The following is a 14,858-nucleotide window of genomic DNA, read 5'->3' on the forward strand; positions in this document are numbered from 1 at the left end:
AACACCCCCAGTGGATAGGCCAAGTACTCCCAGGGGTTCTAGTACCCGGGGTTTGTGAACCACTGCTGTAGATAGTGTGTTAAGGCTCTGTCCTAAGCATAGAATAGTAATATCTCAGGTCTTCATGCATTGCCATTTTTGTTTTTATTATTATTATTTTTTCACCTTTTATTTAAGCAGGTAGTCTAGTTGAGAACAAGTTCTCACTTACAACTGCGACCTGGCCAAGATAAAGCGAAGCAGTTTGACACATTCAACAACACAGAGTTACACATGGAATAAACAAACAATCAATAATACAGTAGAAACATCTATATACAGCATGTGCAAATGAGGTAGGATAAGAGAGGTAAGGCAATAAATAGACCATGGTGGTGAAGTAATTACAATATAGCAATTAAACACTGGAATGGTAGGATGTGCAGAAGATGAATGTGCAAGTAGAGATACTGGGGTGCAAAGGAGCAAGATAAATAAATACAGTATGGGGATGAGGTAGATTGTATGGGCTATTTACAGATGATCTATGTACAGGTGTAGTGATCTGTGAGCTGCTCTGACAGCTGGTGCTTTAAGCTAGTGAGGGAGGTATGAGTCTCCATCTTCAGATATTTTTGCAGTTCGTTCCAGTCATTGGCAGCAGAGAACTGGAAGGAGAGGCGGCCAATGGAAGAATTGGCTTTGGGGGTGTCCAGTGAGATATACCTGCTGGCGCGCGTACCACGGGTGGGTGCTGCTATGGTGACCAGTGAGCTGAGATAAGGCGGGTATTGTTTTATTGTCTTGTCAAGTATTTCAATAAAGCGTTACTTTACTTCCATGTTTGTTCAGTACATATTTTATTTGTATGTAATTCCCTCCTTTGTGCTCAGCCCAGCATTCCCTTACCAAGGAGACATTTGCCTTCATCAATGATGCTGTCTGTTTACATCACAAAATGTAGTTGGACGTGTTTTGGAAGTATCAATTTGATGCAATGCCTTGCTTATGTTGTCATTGTCCTTTTACTATAATTTAATGTTCACATTTTTTATATTGATCCCAAATTAGCCACCCTTTGCCCTTGCATTGGGGACTTCAAGTGAAGCATGATTATTGAGTATTGACCCTACCACAATACATTGACAGAGAGAGATGCAGATAGATTATGCACTTAGACATGGATGTTGATTAAGGCTATCCTCCGCACCTCTCTGATTCAGAGGGGTTGGGTTAAATGCAGAAGACACATTTCAGTTGAATGCATTCAGTTGTACAACTGACTAGGTATCCCCCTTTCCTTTATTTATCCCCTACACTGTTATTTATTATGGAGCATGTTACAGGCCAAAAAGAAAGCAACTTAACCTAAGGCCACACCCAGTAAAGTTATCTAGTGCAGAACAGTAGGCATACCAACATCACCTAGAAAGAAATCATCTTAAATTGTGACTATATTACAAAGGTACATTGCATCCTTGTGTGACATTCCTTCTTTCCCAGCTCAATAGGAAACAATGGCGGACAACAGTGACCTAAAAGCCCAGCTAGAGCGCAAGAAGCAGCGGCTAGCTCAGATCAGGGAGGAGAAGGAGAGGAAACAGGAGGAGAGGAAGGAGGTAAGGAGGAAAAATGTGAGTTAACACACTCGTTCAAGCTCATCCCTGTCTGTCCATAGACAAAAACCTAATCCTACATCTCACTAACATACTAATACAAAGCTAATATAATGTGTGTGTGTGTGTGTGTAGACAGAGACGCATCAGAAGGCTGAAGCTGCCTCCGTGGACTAGGACCGTGACTTGGACCGGAAGCGCAGAGAGACAGAGGCGGAATCTCCCCAGGACCACCACTAGGTACACACACTGCACATCTCCCAAGAACCCCCACTAGATACACACACTGCACATTTCCCCAGAACCCCTACTAGGTACACACTGCAAATTTCCCCAGAACCCCCACTAGATACACACACACACATCTCCCCAGAACCCCCACTAGGTACACACACTGCACATCTCCCCAGAACCCCCACTAGATACACACACTGCACACTACACATCTCCCAGAACCCCCACTAGATACACACACTGCAAATTTCCCCAGAACCACCACTAGGTACACACACACACACATCTCCCCAGAACCTCCACTAGGTACACAGACACTGCACATCTCCCCAGAACCTCCACTAGGTACACACACACTGCACATCTCTCCAGAAACCCCACTAGGTACACAGATTAGCTCAACTCAAATTAGCATGTCACACAGCTATTTTCTTGATGCAGAAATTACCACCACCTCATAGTAGTAAAATTACTAGAATGGGCATTGCGCATCAGACCACAGCAATTTGGCTGCTCCAGAAATGATATTTCTATGCACTAAATCCAGTAGATGATGAGCCAGGATGGAGCAAATGTCATGTCCATCTTATCAAGTCAGCAGAGTACTGCATGTCTGCTACTATTTGATTGCATGCAACAATATTTGCAAGTTTTACTTTTACTCATCTCTAATATAAATCTGTAATCATGATTATGATCATTATCTGTTTCACATTTCACTGTTCTATGTCTTCACAATGTCTATTGCAAAATAAGTGCAAATGTTTTGAATTGACATGAGTATAGTATATCTTAAAAATGCATACAATTCATTTAATTTCTGTGAAAGTTCATCCTTCATGTTTTGCACATTCTAGCCTAGGCAGAAATGAGTGTATTACTGGCTGGGCCTATAAAGCCTAGACAATACTGGCGCCCACTAGTGGCTGCCTAGGCTATGTACATTCTCTCAAATGAATTTCTAACCATATCATACATATCCCATTTCATCCTATCTTTCCCATGTTTTTTAAATGTATTTATTTCCTCACGTGTGGCTTAGTATTATATTAGTACTTAATCTATGCCCAGGTGTTTCCCCAAGCCCATGATATTGAGGTGCATTTGTTGTATGCAAATACATGTGGAGAACATCCACATTTCATATTGAAATGATGGGCTTAACAACAGTTGAAAACATATCTCACTACCCAAATACAGTGGTGGAAAAAGCACCCAATTGTCATACTTGAGTAAAAGTAAAGATGCCTTCATTGAAAATTACTCAAGTAAAAGTGTCACCCGGTAAAATAGTACTTGAGTAAAAGTATAAATAATTTCAAATTCCTTATACAAACCAGTCGGCAAAATGTTCTTGTTTATTTATTTACGGATAGTCAGGGACACTCTCCAAAACTCAGACATAATTTACAAACAAAACATTTGTATTTAGTGAGTCCTCCAGATCAGAGGCAGTAGGCATGACCAGGGATATTCTCTGTTTAGTGAGTCCACCAGATCAGAGGCAGTAGGCATGACCAGGGATATTCTCTGTTTAGTGAGTCCACCAGATCAGAGGCAGTAGGGATGACCAGGGATGTTCTCTGTTTAGTGAATCCACCAGATCAGATGCAGTAGAGATGACCAGGGATGTTCTCTGTTTAGTGAGTCCACCAGATCAGAGGCAGTAGGGATGACCAGGGATGTTCTCTGTTTAGTGAGTCCACCAGATCAGAGGCAGTAGGCATGACCAGGGATGTTCTCTGCTTAGTGAGTCCACCAGATCAGAGGCAGTAGGGATGACCAGGGATGTTCTCTGTTTAGTGAGTCCTCCAGATCAGAGGCAGTAGGCATGACCAGGGATGTTCTCTGTTTAGTGAGTCCACCAGATCAGAGGCAGTAGGCATGACCAGGGATGTTCTCTGTTTAGTGAGTCCTCCAGATCAGAGGCAGTAGGGATGACCAGGGATGTTCTCTGCTTAGTGAGTCCACCAGATCAGAGGCAGTAGGGATGACCAGGGATGTTCTCTTAATAAGTGTGTGAATTAGACCATTTTCCTGTCCTGCTAAGCATTCAAAATGTAACGAGTACTTTTGGGTGTTACAGACAATGTATGGTGTAAAAAGTACATTATTTTCTTTAGGAATGTAGTGAAGTAAAAGTAGTCAAACATATCAATAGTAAAGTGCAGATAGCCCAAAAAACGACATAAGTAGTACTTTAAAGTATTTTTTACTTAAGTACTTTACACCACTGCCCAAATACTGTACATGTAAAAAGGTATTTGTCAATGTTCTCTAGTGGTACAAATTTGTAACAATATCCTATTGCAATATTACTTTTCGGTTATTGTACAAGAGTGGCTTTTGTTAATTAACCTACCAATGACCAATGAAAGCCATTATTGCTTTGACTTGAATGGTAAATGAGCAATCCATTTGACTTTCTGTCCCGTTTTAAATGTTTTATTTGATCATTATTTTTCATCACTCATTTGCTTTTAACCATTTCACCGTGTTTTTACCTTTGGGCACCTCTCTCATTGGCATTGCTTGGGTTGACCAGCCAATCCGCTGCAGCCTTTAATGTTGGAAACGTGTTATTTTCATTATTTAGTCCCCATCCCCATGTCCCCATCCAAATGAGTGAGCCGACACAGCACCCCCAGTGAGACGAGAAGCCAGGACTCAGCTGATGGGGCATCAGCCGGCAGGTAACTGCCATCTTGTTTATATTACTGTTATTATACTGCATTTTTAAACAAGCAGCATTCAGGATTAGACCCACCCGTTGTATAATTAAGTGATAATGCCCGAGAAGCCGGTGTTTAGAGGATTTATTGCCACAGGTATTGTTAGGCCCAAGACTAAATCATAGATTTAGCCGGTGGTTTAGTCGGTGGTAACTTGTGGAATAGACACTGGCTGGAATGCCGTTTTAACCAATCAGCATTCAGGATTAGACCCACCCATTGTATAATTTATTGTAACATATGGCTGAGTTGGAGTTACTGACCCAAACTAAGACCAGGCCAAGATAAACTGGGATATTGACTAGATGATAATATAATGAGTATGGTTCTTAACATCGCTGATGTGATGGATGATTTCTGAAAGAAAATCCTTCACTGTTTAGATTCAGTAGTATTAAAGTAGTATTACTGTAGTATTATAGGCCCCTTTGGCTTTATGGATTGCTACACGCAAAATGCATCATATGATGCATTAAGGTGTCAGCGTATGCGCTACTGGTGTTGAAGTCAGGTGCAGGAGAGCAGAGAGTTGTGCTCTACTGGTGTTGAAGTCAGGTGCAGGAGAGCAGAGAGTTGTGCTCTACTGGTGTTGAAGTCAGGTGCAGGAGAGCAGAGAGTTGTGCTCTACTGGTGTTGAAGTCAGGTGCAGGAGAGCAGAGAGTTGTGCTCTACTGGTGTAGAAGTCAGGCGCAGGAGAGCAGAGAGTTGTGCTCTACTGGTGTTGAAGTCAGGTGCAGGAGAGCAGAGAGTTGTGCTCTACTGGTGTAGAAGTCAGGTGCAGGAGAGGAGAGAGTTGTGCTCTACTGGTATTGAAGTCAGGTGCAGGAGAGCAGAGAGTTGTGCTCTACTGGTGTAGAAGTCAGGTGCAGGAGAGGAGAGAGTTGTGCTCTACTGGTATTGAAGTCAGGTGCAGGAGAGCAGAGAGTTGTGCTCTACTGGTGTTGAAGTCAGGTGCAGGAGAGCAGAGAGTTGTGCTCTACTGGTGCCGAAGTCCGGTGTAGGAGACCAGAGAGTTGTGCTCTACTGGTGTTGAAGTCCGGTGTAGGAGAGCAGAGAGTTGTGATCTACTGGTGTTGAAGTCAGTTGCAGGAGAGCAGAGAGTTGTGATCTACTGGTGTAGAAGTCAGGTGCAGGAGAGCAGAGAGTTGTGATCTACTGGTGTTGAAGTCCGGTGCAGGAGAGCAGAGAGTTGTGCTCTACTGGTGTAGAAGTCAGGTGCAGGAGAGGAGAGAGTTGTGCTCTACTGGTATTGAAGTCAGGTGCAGGAGAGCAGAGAGTTGTGCTCTTCTGGTGTAGAAGTCAGGTGCAGGAGAGGAGAGAGTTGTGCTCTACTGGTGTTGAAGTCAGGTGCAGGAGACCAGAGAGTTGTGCTCTACTGGTGTAGAAGTCAGGTGCAGGAGAGGAGAGAGTTGTGCTCTACTGGTATTGAAGTCAGGTGCAGGAGAGCAGAGAGTTGTGATCTACTGGTGTTGAAGTCAGGTGCAGGAGAGCAGAGAGTTGTGCTCTACTGGTGTTGAAGTCCGGTGCAGGAGAGCAGAGAGTTGTGCTCTACTGGTGTTGAAGTCAGGTGCAGGAGAGCAGAGAGTTGTGATCTACTGGTGTAGAAGTCAGGTGCAGGAGAGCAGAGAGTTGTGATCTACTGGTGTAGAAGTCAGGTGCAGGAGAGCAGAGAGTTGTGATCTACTGGTGTAGAAGTCAGGTGCAGGAGAGCAGAGAGTTGTGATCTACTGGTGTTGAAGTCCGGTGTAGGAGAGCAGAGAGTTGTGATCTACTGGTGTTGAAGTCAGTTGCAGGAGAGCAGAGAGTTGTGATCTACTGGTGTAGAAGTCAGGTGCAGGAGAGCAGAGAGTTGTGATCTACTGGTGTAGAAGTCAGGTGCAGGAGAGCAGAGAGTTGTGATCAGGCGCACACTTTATTCGGCAGAAGCAACAACAGACGGATGCAACAGTGTCCAACAAACCTCCAGCCAAAGGCAAAAGTGCAAAGCGCGACAAAGTAACAAATAAGGAAAAATGTTTAACAATTAAACATACTCCGGGTTGAAACATAGTACCTGGGGGAAAAACCACCTTGGCGCGTCAATACAAAACACGTAACAAAACAATGCCACACAAAGACATGGGGGGAACAGAGGAATATATATATGCAGTTGATTAGGGAATGTAAACCAGGTGAACAAGACAAAACAAACCCACACAAAGACATGGGGGGAACAGAGGAATATATATATGCAGTTGATTAAGGAATGTGAACAAGACAAAACAAACCCACACAAAGACATGGGGGGGAACAGAGGAATATATATATGCAGTTGATTAAGGAATGTAAACCAGGTGAACAAGACAAAACAAACCCACACAAAGACATGGGGGGGAACAGAGGAATATATATATGCAGTTGATTAGGGAATGTAAACCAGGTGAACAAGACAAAACAAACCCACACAAAGACATGGGGGGGAACAGAGGAATATATACATTTGTATATCCAATTGTGTCAGATTTCTGTCACTGAGAAGAACCGCTAGAACTGCAATAGAATACAATCTCTATCAATCATTATTTGACTCTGTCATCTGTTAGCTAAGCAGGCTGCCATTGCCGATGTGAATACAGTGTGTTTCAGAGGAGGCTGGTGTTTGGATATATAAGAGGACAGGGTCATTGCTATGGCTGGAATGGAATAAATGGAACGTTAAACACATGGAAACCTACTATGAACCTGTCCTCCTATATGTCCACCCAACCAACCTCCTCTGGTGTGTGAGGCTGCTGTCCCCATTAGGCATGATGTGTTGGCCATGTTGAGTGTGTCCATTTATGACTGTGTCCCATCTCAAGTCAGCGTTGTCTGGCATTAGTAAGCATCAGGCTCAGAGCGACGGGTAACATTTTCCACTCAAAGCAAGCAATGGCCCAAGCTTGTTGCCTAGAGACAAGACACACAAACAGACAGACAGAAAGACACAGTGATACAGACAAGAAGAAAATATTATGGCAGGTGTGTTTAAAAAGAGAGGAAAAAAGCTATGAAAGGTTGTTCCTTACCTCCTGGGTGACTGCTGCCTGACACCCGCTGTTTCCCTAAATCACTGGCTTCAATGGAAATCATTTCTCTGTGATGGGACTGACAATAGAGTCCTTCAGGGTGTCATCCCAGTTCGGACAGTCAGTCTGTCAGGCGACGCGGTTGACGCTTTACCGCGCTCTACTGGAATTATGTGTCCGTTAAAGTGTTATGGACATGTTCACCATTCCTGAAACGTATTATTGAGAGGTTTAGCGGGTCAAAAACGCTAGCTACCCTGTCACAATTTGCACTTTGGGGGAGAACTTTAGAGAAAGCTCCAGTTTGTTTATACTGTAAGCAGAACTGAAGGATGGGTCCACAAACCAAGCAAGCACAGCTTTATCATGAATGAAATATACATATCATATAGTCTTAATGCATGACACATTGGTGTCATATACAGTACATATACAGCATATACAGTACCAGTCAAAAGTTTGGACTCATTCAAGGTATTTTATTTTTCTTTCTTTTTTTAAACTATTTTCTACATTGTAGAATAGTAGTGAAGACATAAACACTATGAAATAACACACATGGAATCATGTAGTAACTAAAACAGTTTTAAACAAATCCAAATATTTTTTATATTTGAGATTCTTCAAAGTAGCCACCCTTTGCCTTGATGACAGCTCTGCACACTCTTGGCATTTTCTCAACCAGCTTCATGAGGTAGTCACCTGGAATGCATTTCAATTAACAGGTGTGCCTTGTTCAAAGTTAATTTCTGGAATTTATTTCCTTCTTAATGCGATTGAGCATCAGTTGTGTTGTGACAAGGTAGGGGTGGTATACAGAAGATAGCTCTATTTGGTAAAAGACCAAGTCCATATTATGGCAAGAACAGCTCTAATAAGCAAAGACATATGACAGTCCATCATTACTTTAAGATATGAAGGTCAATCCGGAAAATTGAAAGAACTTTGAAAGCTTCTTCAAGTGCAGTCGCAAAAACCATCAAGCGCTATGGTGAGGACCAGCACAGGAATTTGAAGACCCAGAGTTACCTCTGCTGCAGAGGATAAGTTCATTAGAGTTAGCTGCACCTCAGATTGCAGCCCAAATAAATGCTTCGCAGAGTTCAAGTAACAGACACATCTCAACATCAACTGTTCAGAGGAGACTGCATGAATCAAGCCTTTATGGTTGAATTGCTGCAAAGAAACACTACTAAAGGACACCAATAAGAAGAAGAGACTTGCTTGGGCCAAGAAACACAAGCAATAGACATTAGACCGGTGGAAATCTGTCCTTTGGTTTGATGAGTCCAAATTTGTGATTTTTTTTGTTCCAACCGCCCTGTGCTTGTGAGATGCAGAGTAGGTGAACAGATGATCTCTACATGTGTGGTTCCCACCGTGAAGCATGGAGGAGGTGTGATGGTGTGGGGGTGCTTTGCTGGTGACACTGTCTGTGATTTATTTAGAATTCAAGGCACACTTAACCAGCATGGCTACCACAGCATTCTTCAACGATACGCCATCCCATCTGGTTTGCGCTTAGTGGGACTATCATTTGTTTTTCAACAAGACAATGACCCAAAACACACCTCCGGGCTATGTAAGGGATATTTGACCAAGGAGAGTGGTGGATTGCTGTATAAGATGACCTGGCCTCCACAATCATCCAATCTCAACCCAATTGAGATGGTTTGGGATGAGTTGAACTGCAGAGTGAAAGAAAATCAGCCAACAAGTGCTCAGAATATGTGGGAACTCCTTCAAGACTGTTGGAAAAGCATTCCTCATGAAACTGGTTGAGAGAATGCCAAAAGTGTGCCAAGCTGTCATCAAGGCAAAAGGGTGGCTACTTTGAAGAATCTACAATTTTAATTTGTTTTGATTTGTTTAACACTTTTTTTGTTTACTAAACTCAGCAATAAAAGAAACGTCCTCTCACTGTCAACTGCGTTTATTTTCAGCAAACTTAACATGTAAATATTTGTATGAACATAAAAAGATTCAACAACTGAACAATAACAATCAGTATCTGGTGTGGCCACCAGCTGCATTAAGTACTGCAGTGCATCTCCTCCTCATGGCCTGTACCAGATTTGCCAGGTCTTGCTGTGAAATGTTACTCCACTCTTCCACCAAGGCACCTGCAAGTTCCCGGACATTTCTGGGGGGAATGGCCCTAGCCCTCACCCTCTAATCCAACAGGTCCCAGACGTGCTCAGTGGGATTGATATCCGGGCTCTTTGCTGGCCAAGGCAGAACACTGACATTCCTGCCTTGCAGGAAATCACGCACAGAACGAGCAGTATGGCTGGTGGCATTGTCTTGCTGCAGGATCATGTCAGGATGAGCCTGCAGGAAGGGTACCACATGAGGGAGGAGGATGTCTTCCCTGTAACGCACAGCGTTGAGATTGCCTGCAATGACAACAAGCTCAGTCCGATGATGCTGTGACACACTGCCCCAGACCATGATGGACCCTCCACCTCCAAATCGATCCCGCTCCAGAGTACAGGCCTCGGTGTAATGCTCATTCCTCAGACGATAAACTCAAATCTGACCGTCCCCCCTGGTGAGACAAAACCACGACTTGTCAGTGAAGAACACTTTTTGCCAGCCCTGTCTGGTCTGTTCCAGCAATGGTGGGTTTGTGCCCATAGGCAACGTTGTGAGGACCTGCCTTACAACTGGCCTACAAGCCCTCAGTCCAGCCTCTCAGCATATTGTGGATAGTCTGTGCACTGATGGAGGGATTGGAGGGTTTCTTTTTTTTCTGAGTTTACATGATTCCATATGTATTATTTCATAGTGTTGTTGTCTTCATTATTATTCTACAATGTAGAAAATAGTAAAAAATAAAGGAAAACCCTTGAATGAGTAGGTGTGCCCAAACTTGAGACTGGCACTGTATGTCATAGAACTGCTTTCGTATAGTGAATGTGATTGTGTACATGTATTGTGCCTTGTGTATGATATGTCAAGATGCATACATTGTGCGCTGGTGAAATGTATTGTTGGCATAAACTGGCATATATGAAAGATGGTAATACAACACAACTGTTTGTAAAGCTTCTGGCACCCTGTGCCTCATTTCACAGTTATGATTCATTGTGTTGCATTGTGTCCAACATAATAGGGATTATTTTATATTTGTCCAACCTTTTGGATTCTGTAGAACCGATAATTCACATTTCTACACGTTTGCATATCTTCCCATAATCATATAATACCTCATACATTGTGGGTCACCAAGTATTTTTTTTTCATACATAGTAATTAATCCATCTTCATATTTCCCATAACATGTTGTAAAAATGTTGTACATTTGTCCCACCATAACTTAAATGTTATCTTCCTCAAATAGATAGTCTGATATTTTGTCAAGAATCTATAATAGATTCTTGACAAAATATCATATATATATATATATATATATATATACACATACACAGTTGAAGTCGGAAGTTTACATACACCTTAGCCAAATACATTTAAACTCAGTTTTTCACAATTCCTGACATTTAATACTAGTAAAATTTCCCTGTCTTGGGTCAGTTAGGATCACCACTTTATTTTAAGAATGTGAAATGTCAGAATAATAGTAGAGAGAATGATTTATTTCAGCTTTTATTTCTTTCATCACATTCCCAGTGGGTCAGAAGTTTACATACCGTCAATTAGTATTTGGTAGCATTGCCTTTAAATTATTTATCTTGGGTCAACAATTTCGGAACCCCTGGCTCTACGTAACATGTTTCACATCTCTGAACGTTCCACAACATGATGCCCTACTGAATGAAGCCCCGATGAGATACTGCAGACATAAAAGGAGTGAATCACCATATTAAATGTCCCAGTGTAATGCTCTGTGGCCCACTACTTCCTGTCTGTCTCCATCCAGGCGCAGGATACATAGACTGGGGGCGTCTAAGATCACACAGGTAGACTTCCTACCCAGATAGGTGGTGTCGTACTGCAAAGAGACTCAGACGGCCATCACCCATCTATCTGAGGGTGAGTGTGTAAGGTGCGCCTGTGTGCGTGCCTGTGAGTATTTTATCATTACCGTTCTCTCAATTGCTCCCTCTATAACCTTCTCTCTAAAAAATACATACACTTTTAAATGTTTTTATGATTCCATTAAAACCATCAAAAGCAGAGTCCACATTAATCTGATCGTCATTACTGCTGTAGTGTGCTTTACCACCTGCTTTGAAAACATGGAGCACTTTAAATCCATTTGACTGGCACAGCCCTCCATTTCCTGAGAGAGAGAGGGAGGGAGGGGGAGAGAGAGAGGGAGGGGGAGAGAGAGAGAGAGAGGGAGGGAGGGAGGGGGAGAGAGAGAGAGAGAGGGAGGGGGAGAGAGAGAGAGGGAGGGAGGGAGGGAGGGGGAGGGAGGGAGGGGGAGAGAGAGAGGGAGGGAGGGGGAGAGAGAGAGGGAGGGAGGGAGGGGGAGAGAGAGAGAGAGGGGGAGAGAGAGAGGGGGAGAGAGAGAGAGGGAGGGAGAGAGGGAGGGAGGGAGGGGGAGAGAGAGAGAGGGAGGGGGAGAGAGAGAGGGAGGGGGAGAGAGAGAGAGGGAGGGAGGGGGAGAGAGAGAGGGGGAGGGAGGGGGAGAGGGAGGGAGGGGGAGGGAGGGAGGGAGGGAGGGAGGGAGGGGGGAGAGAGAGAGAGGGAGGGGGAGAGAGAGAGGGAGGGAGGGGGAGAGAGAGAGGGAGGGAGGGGGAGAGAGAGAGGGAGGGAGGGGGAGAGAAAGAGAGGGAGGGAGGGGGGAGAGAGAGAGCGAGAGAGACAGAGCAGGAGGGTTTTTAAAAGCGATGCCTGCCTGCCTGCTTGTCAGTGTCTATTGACTGCTCTAGGTGGAAGCAGACTGATTGTCTGGGGGTAGTACAAGATGGCTGCCACTGTCAGAGGAGAGGAGCATCACCTGGAATAGTGCCTGACTCTCCCGCTGTATCTTCCTCTGTCTGTCTGTCTGTCTGTCTGTCTCCTCAGACTGAATGGGAACTGAGACACTACATTTGGATTATGTTTAGTATGGTTTGAAAGAAAATGTTTTGGAATATTTGATACATTTAATGTGACATTGGTCAATTTCATTTAATTATACTTGTTTGATAGTGTTAATTGCTTTGTTATAGATATCATTATTCATCATTCTCAGCACGGTTGGCTAGGGATTTAGGAAGTATTTGTCATCCACGTAATTTCACATTCACAACTAAAGAAGTTGTCTTAGTTACTGCTTTGTGACCAACAGTTTTCCCTTAGTATGTTCCAACTGTTACTTCGCCGTTGTTATTAACATGTGCTGGGATATAATACTCAACCCAATCATATTTAAAGCATCTAATTTCAATTATTTTAGAAATGTAGGGCCTTGTTAAAAAGGAGTCCTCACAGAGCCCTGCCAATTTGATTGCTCCCTCCAGAACTCTCCGCAAACGATTGTCACGAACGTTGTTGTAAGAATCGGACCAAAATGCAGCGTGGTTTGGGTTCATCATCTTTATTACGTGAACCGGCAAAAAACCCATAAAGAACAAAAGGAGCGTGAAGCTATGCAGTGCTCAAGGCAACTATACACAAACAAGATCCCACAACCAACAGGTGGGAAAAGGCTGCCTAAGTATGATCCCCAATCAGAGACAGATGATAGACAGCTGCCTCTGATTGGGAACCATACCAGGCCAACCTAGAAATAAAGAACCTAGAATACCCACCCTAGTCACACCCTGACCTAACCAAAATAGAGAATAAAGGTTCTCTAAGGTCAGGGCGTGACAATGATAGGGAGAGAGAAAGAGACAGTGAGAGATCGAGAGAGAAGGACCGCCGAGAAAGTGGGAGGGAGAGAATGAGAGAAGGAGACCAAGAGAGAGCACTAAACATATCCATATGTACCAAGCCCATAACAAGGCCTGCATAGTGTTAGCATTTGTATACCACTGTGGTAGCTAGCCGTAATGTAAAGCATCGGTTCTATCACCCTTATATAGCCCTGCTCTGGTCCTCCTTACCTTGCCCTCCCCCCTCTTCCCTTTTTTTTCTTCTTCTCCTGGTTCCTTGATCCCTCTGTTGGCTCCAGCTGGTGGCCATGTGATCTCAGACTTCCTGTCATTATAATGGATGTGTTTTTATTCTTTCCACTTCCTTGAAGCCTGATCAGAATTAAAAAGGCTGTTTGGAATTTCCTGTCAAGGCTGGATCATTTATTCAGCAAGTGCAACTGCTGACAGACCCTTTGATTGGCCGTTACTCCGTGCAGTAGGCAGAGGTGTGTGTTTATGTGTGTGTCGTGGGTCGACATCTGTAAACTAGCGCAGGTTGTCCGTGGGGAGGTGACCTCGGCCTTAGGAGACCCTGCAGTGGAGGAGATGTGAGAGGGTCTGAGTAGGTTATTCTGGCCACCTGCTACATAACAGGGTTCCCTCCTGACTGTGTGTTTGTTCAGGCAACGCCAGGAGTTCCTCTCGCTGATTGGTAAACCTAAACAGACACTGCACGTGTTGGCCGCGTTCTCCGTTAGCTGGCGTTCTCTGTGGTTAGAACCGGGGTCAGACAGGTGCTGCTTGGTCTTGGAACTGGGTTCTGATGTTCTAGGTGCGGCGGTGGAATATTGGAATGTTCTTAGAATTTCTCGCTGGTGTTGGAGGCGATTATGACTTAACCCCTTGTGCCAAACAGTGGTCGTTCCGAACCATTGCTCAGACAGATTAGGCAGGGCTGTCTTTAAGTGTTTTCACATCTAGCGTACTGTAATGTCTCCCCAAGGGTTTGTGTGAACTACAGTGTCAGGGTCATTATGTGGGTGGGTGAAAGCATGGTCAACACTGGTCATGCTCTGGAGATGCAGAAACTCAGAATTAAGATATGAAATATTCTTGTTTATTGTTCCTTTCTCTCGCTCTCTCATTCTCTCTCCATCTCTCTGCCCTCTGGGCCTGAGAAAGGCCTTATTATCCGGGTCGGCAAGCCAAACAATTCAGCCTAATTTCCCTGGGCTGGTGTCTCTGTGTTGTGTTAAAACTGGGAAAAGAGAGACAGAGACAAAGAGAGTGAAAGAGGGATAAACACAGCTGCCGGCTTGCTGGGGGAATAGAGGTGTAATTACGCTTTTTAATTGTGGTGCTCTGTCCTTTTAATTGTGGTGCTGTTGGCTAAGCTAATTCTCTATGGTGTGACCTGGGCTACGTCCCAAATGACACCCTATTCCCCACACAGTGCACTACTTTTGACCAGAGCCCCATGGGCTCTCCTTTAGATTTTCT

At 44.0% G+C, this 14,858-nt stretch overlaps 1 long non-coding RNA gene across 2 annotated transcripts; it reads left to right on the plus strand.

The window, feature by feature from the left end:
- Positions 1-696: 696 nt before the first annotated feature.
- Positions 697-11,863, plus strand: LOC116354520 (uncharacterized). Of its 2 annotated transcripts, none has more exons than XR_004203855.1 (4): positions 697-1,613; positions 1,731-1,835; positions 4,426-4,522; positions 11,489-11,863. It is a non-coding gene; the product is annotated as an uncharacterized LOC116354520 (long non-coding RNA). The 2 variants fall into 2 exon arrangements; XR_004203856.1 differs by having other exon boundaries at positions 697-1,598.
- The last annotated feature ends 2,995 nt before the right edge of the window (positions 11,864-14,858 follow it).

This window comes from Oncorhynchus kisutch, linkage group LG17, assembly GCF_002021735.2.
Source record: "Oncorhynchus kisutch isolate 150728-3 linkage group LG17, Okis_V2, whole genome shotgun sequence".
Lineage (NCBI taxonomy): Eukaryota > Metazoa > Chordata > Actinopteri > Salmoniformes > Salmonidae > Oncorhynchus > Oncorhynchus kisutch.